We start from the raw sequence: 6,000 nt of genomic DNA, 5'->3' as shown, positions 1-6,000 counted from the left end.
GGGTTTGGCTGAGGTGGGGTAGAGGGGTGAGGAGAAAATGCAGACAATTGTAATTGAACAACAATAAAGTAATTGAAAAATTGAAGAAAAAATAAAGAATTTATACCTAACCATTTTATTCTTTTTGATGCCATTGGATTTAATGGAATTATTTTTTTAACATTTTTATTGTTGTTCAGTTACAGTTGTCCCACCTTTTCCCAATCACTCACCCCTACTCTGTAACCCCCACTCCCACAGTCAATCTCTCCCCATTGTCCATGCTCATGAATCCTCTGTTCATGTTCCTTTTCTTGCCCCTTCCACTTCTTTCCCCCATTATCCCTCTCCCGCCTCCCCTCTGTTCACTGTCAGTTTGTTCTTTACTTCCTAGTCTCTGTCTGATTCTATTTTGCTCATTTGTTTGTTCTGTTGCTTAGGTTCCACTTATAGGTGAGATCATGTGGTATTTGTCTTTTACTGCCTGGCTTATTTCAATTAGCATAATGCTCTACAGTTCCATCCATGCTGTCACAAAGGGTAGGAGTTCCTTCCTTCTGCTGTGTAGTATTCCATTGTGTAAATGTATCACAATTTTTCGATCCACTCATTTAGTGATGGGCACTTAAGCTATTTCCAGCACTGGCTATTGTAAATAATGCTACTATGAACATTGGGGTGCATAGGGTTTTTTGAATTGGTGTTTCAAGATTCTTATAGTCCCAGCAGTGATCTTATCTTTAGATCACTGGATCTAAAGGCACTTCCATCTTTAGGTTTTTGAGGAAAACCCATACTCTTTTCCATAATGTCTGCATCAGTCTGCATTCCCACCAACAGTATACTAGGGTTCCCTTTTCTCCACAGTCTCACCAGCACTTGTTGTTTGTTGATTTATTAATGATGGCCATTGTAATTAATGTGAAGTGGTATCTCACTGCGGTTTTAATTTGCACCTCTCTGATGGCTAGTGATGCGAGCATCCTTTCATATGTCTCTAGGCCCTTTGTATATCCACCTTTGAGAAGTATCTGTTTAGGTCATTTGCCCATTTTTTAATTGGATTGTTTGTCTTCCTGGAGTGGAGTCATGTCAGTTCTTTATGTATTTTGGAGATAAAACCCTTGTCCGAGGTATCATTGGCAAATATGTTTTCCCATATGGTTGGTTCCCTTTCCATTTTGTCAATGTTTTCTTTAGCCATGCAGAAGCTTTTTAGTTTGATGTAGTCCCATTTGTTTATTCTTTCCTTTATACCCCTTGCCCTAGGGGATGTATTGGTGAAAATATTGCTCCGTGGGATATCAGAAGTTTGCCTGCCTATGCTTTCCTCTAGGTCTTTTATGGGGTCACAATTTATATTTAAGTCTTTTATCCATCTTGAATTTATTTTTGTGTATGGTGTAAGCTGGTGACCGAGTTCCATTTTTTTGCATGTACTTCTCCAGATCTCCCAACACCATTTATTGAAGAGGCTATTTTTATTCCATTTTATGCTCCTGCCCCCTTTGTCAAATATTAACTGACCATACTGACATGGGTATATTTCTGGGCTCTCTACTGTGTTCCATTGGTCTGTATGTCTGTTCTTATGCCAGTACCATATTGTTTTGATTACAACAGCCTTGTAACATAGTTTAATATCAGGTATTGTGATCCTTCTTACTTTGTTCTTCCTTCTCAAAATTGCTGAGGCTATTCAGGGTCATTTATGGTTCCATGGAATTGTTTTCTTCATTTCATTTTTAGATTAGTCATTGGTAGTATACTGAAACACAACTAATTTTTGTATAATGATTATGCAACTTTGCTGAACTCCTTTTTTCTAAAGTGTATTTTATTGATTATGCTATTACACTTGTCCAAATTTCCCCCCCTTTGACCCTCTCTGCCCCATACCCGCCTTCCCTCCACCAATCCCCCTTGCCCCTTAGTTCATGTCCATGGGTCATTCACATAAGTTCTTTGGCTTTTCCATTTCCCATACTGTTCTTAACATCCCCTTGTCTATTTGGTGCCTACCCAATTTTGCTTCTAAATCCCTATAGCTTTTCCCCCATTCTCCCCCTTTCCCCTCCCAGTAGATAACCCTCCAAATGACCTCCATATCTATGATTCTCTTCCTGTTCTAGTTGTTTGCTTAGTTTGTTTTTGTTTTTTAGATTCAGTTGTTGATAGTTATTAATTTGATGTCTTTTTAATGTTCATGGTTTTGATCTTTTTCTTAAATAAGACCTTTTTAACATTTCATGTAATTATGACATGGTGATTATGAACTCCTTTAGTTTTACCTTGTCTGGGAAGTACTTTATCTGCCCTTCAATTCTAAATGATAGCTTTGCTGGATAGAGTAATCTTGGTTGTAGGTCCTTGAGGATTTGCAAATATATTTTCATTTTTTATTTTATTTATTTATTTTTAGAGAGGGGAAGGGAGGAAGAAAGAGAGGGAGAGAAACATCAATGTGTGGTTGCCTCTCATGTGGCCCACACTAGGGACCTGGCCTGCAACCCAGGCATGTACCCTGACTGGGAATCGAACTGGCGACCCTTTGGTTCACAGCCCACGCTCCATCCACTGAGGTATACCAGCCAGGGCTGCAAATATAGTTTTAATTCTTCTTTTCCAGCCCTGATGCTCCTCCCTCCCTCCCTCCCTCCCTTCCTTCCTTTTCCCCAATTGCCCTGGTGAGAATTACTAGTACAATGTTGAATAGAAGTTGTGAAAGCAGCCCTGGCTGTAGTGCTCAATGGATTGAGCACTGGCCTGGGAACTGAAGGGTCACCAGTTTGATTCCCAGTCCAGCCACATGGGTGGGTTTGGGCCAGGTCTTCAGTGGGTGGCGCATGAGAAGCAACCACACATTGATGTTTCTCTCCCTCTCTTTCTCTCTCCCTCCCCCCTCTCTGAAAATAAATAATAAAATCTTGAAAACAAGAAGTTGTGAGAGCAGACATCCTTGCCTTGTTTCTGATCTTAGGGGGGGAAGCCTTCAGTCTTTCACCATAGAATATGCTGTTATCTGTGGATGTCCTCTGTCAGGATGGGGAATACAATGAAATTTATTTGAAGCTGGAAGACTGTAACCAGTGATACACATCTCAGACCCAGTTGTATTTTCTGTTTTCTGGTATGACATAATTCTTCTTCATATCCTCCAAACAGGGGGAAAATGCTTGAAAGGACAGATTTATACCTTATTCTGGATTTCAAACTCAGAACATTTCACTTCAGCGGGAAATATTTTGAAATACAGCCCAAAGAATTGTACAGATACTTAGTAATATGTAAAACATAAGACAGCAGCTTTCTTTGAGCTATGACTTTATTTGGTTTGATGAATTCTGGGTCCTGTCAGTACATCTCATCTATTTGTTGATGGGACAATGGCAATAGGGGGAGAGCATAGAGGATTCTCTTATACATGATGCCTACAGATGCAGAGGCATGTATGACAAGACTGATTGGGTTCAAATACTCGCTCTGTCACTTACACATTTTTCAAGTTATATAATCTATATGTACTTCAGTTTCTTCATATGAAAAATAAGGATGATGAAAATAATAATGAATATAATGATAATAATATCTACCTTATACTTCCAGCCAAGATGGAGGCATGGGTAGACACACTGAGCCTCCTCGCACAACCAAAAGAAGGACAACAACAATTTAAAAACAAAAAATCAACCAGAACTGAAAGAAAACTGAACTGTATGGAAGTCCAACAACCAAGAAGATAAAGAAGAAACATTCATCCAGACCAGTAGGAGGGGTGGAAACGGGCAGCCAGGCAGAGAGGACTTGTGGCAAGGCTGCGGCTGGCAGACCTAGAGAGGTGGCAGATTGTGGAGCAGGGTGGGCAAAAATACAGCTGGGCAACGAGACAACAGCTGGTGGACCAGGTGACAGACCTCACAACCCAGAGTTCCCAGCATGGGGAAATAAAGCCTCAAACCACTGAATGAAAACACCTATGGGGGTTGAGGTAGCTGTGGGAGAAACTCCTAGCCTCACAGGAGAGTTCATTGGAGAGACCCACAGGGTCACAGAATGTACACAAACCCACCCACTCTGGAAGCAGCACCAGAAGGGCCCAATTTGATTGGGGGTAGTGGAGGGAGTGACTGAAAACCGGCAGAGAGTGCAGCAAGAGCCATCGCTCCCTATCAGACCTCTCCCACACATACAGCGTCACAGTGCAGCGACCAGTGTTACCCCGCCCTGGTGAACACCTAAGGCTCCACTCCTTTACATAACAGGCCAGTCAAGACAAAAAAAAAATGGCCGTAATGAAAGAAGAGATCAAAGCTCCAGAAAAAATACAACTACACAAGGAAGAGATAGCCAACCTATCTGATGCACAGTTCAAAACACTGGTAATCAGGAAGCTCACAGAATTGATGGAATTTGGTCAAAAATTAGATGAAAAAATGAAGGCTATGCTAAGATAAACAAAGGAAAATGTAAAGGGAACCAATAGTGATGGGAAGGAAACTGGAACTCAAATCAACGGTGTGGACCAGAAGGAAGAAAGAAACATCCAACCAAAAAAGAATGAAGAAACAAGAATTCAAAAAAATGAGGAGAGGCTTAGGAACCTCCAGGACATCTTTAAACGTTCCAACATCTGAATTATAGGGGTACCAGGAAGAGAAGAGGAAGAGCAAAATATTGAAAACTTATTTGAACAAATAATGAAGGAGAACTTCCCTAATCTGGCAAAAGAAGTAGACTTCCAGGAAGTCCAGGAAACTCAGAGAGTCCCAAAGAAGCTGGGCCCAAGGAGGAACACACCAAGGCACATCATAATTACATTACCCAAGATTACACAGAAGGAGAGAATCTTAGAAGCAGCAAGAGAAAAGGACATGATTACCTACAAGAGAGTTCCCATAAGACTGTTGGCTGATTTCTCCAAAGAGACCTTACAGGTAAGAAGGGGCTGGAAAGAAGTATTCCAAGTCATGAAAACCAAGGACCTACATCCAAGATTGCTCTAGCCAGCGAAGCTTTCACTTAGAATGGAAGGGCAGATAAAGTGCTTCTCAGATAAGGTCAAGTTAAAGAAGTTCATCATCACCAAGCCCTTATTATATGAAATGTTAAAGGGATTTATCTAAGAAAAAGAAGATAAAAAATGTGAACAGTAAAAATGACGGCAAACTCACAGTTATTAACAACCACACCTAAAACAAAAACAAAAGCAAACTAAGCAAACAACTAGAAAAGGAACAGAACCACAGAAATGGAGATCACATGGAGGGTTATCAACAGGGAAGTGGGAGAGGGAAAGAGGGGGTAAAGGTAGAGAATAAGTAACATAAATGGTAGGTAAAAAGTAGACAGGGGGAGGGTAAGAATAGTATAGGAAATGTAGAAGCCAAAGAACTTATAAGTATGACCCATGGACATGAACTATAGGGGGGGAATGTGGGAGGGAGGGGGTGTGCAGGATGGAGGGGAGTGAAGGGGGTAAAAGGACAACTGTAATAGCATAGTCAATAAAATATATTAAAAAAATAAAATAAATAATCATTAAAAATACCTACCTTATAAAGCTGTTGTGAGGACTAAATGAGTTATGTATAAAGTAAATTTTATGTACTTGCACTTAAGTAATGGTAACTGGTGGCAAAAACTAAGTTCAAGAGCCAGATAAATCCCAATTGAAACGCCTGCTCAAATGCTTTTACTAGCTATGTGTTTTCTGACAAACTACTTCATCTCTCTGAGCCTTAGTTTTAGCATTCCAAATAGGAAACAGAACCTACCTTACAGGATTATTAAAAGGAACAAATTAGATAATTCATGGCTAATGAGATCCTGTCACTGAACTTCTGCTCATTTAATAGTTCAAGTCTGGGGCTAGTAAGGGAAAATGTCATTGGAGGCTTTAGTTTACAAAAAAAAAAAAAAAGAATTTTTTTAAATTAATTAATTTTTAAAAATTTTTATTGTTACTCAATTAGAGTTGTATGCCTTTTGTCCCCATCCCTCCACCCCACCCCAGCCGAACCC

Source organism: Desmodus rotundus, chromosome X (genome assembly GCF_022682495.2).
Source record: "Desmodus rotundus isolate HL8 chromosome X, HLdesRot8A.1, whole genome shotgun sequence".
NCBI lineage: Eukaryota > Metazoa > Chordata > Mammalia > Chiroptera > Phyllostomidae > Desmodus > Desmodus rotundus.
The sequence above is the reverse complement of the archived record's forward strand: the minus strand, read 5'-3'. Positions refer to the sequence as shown.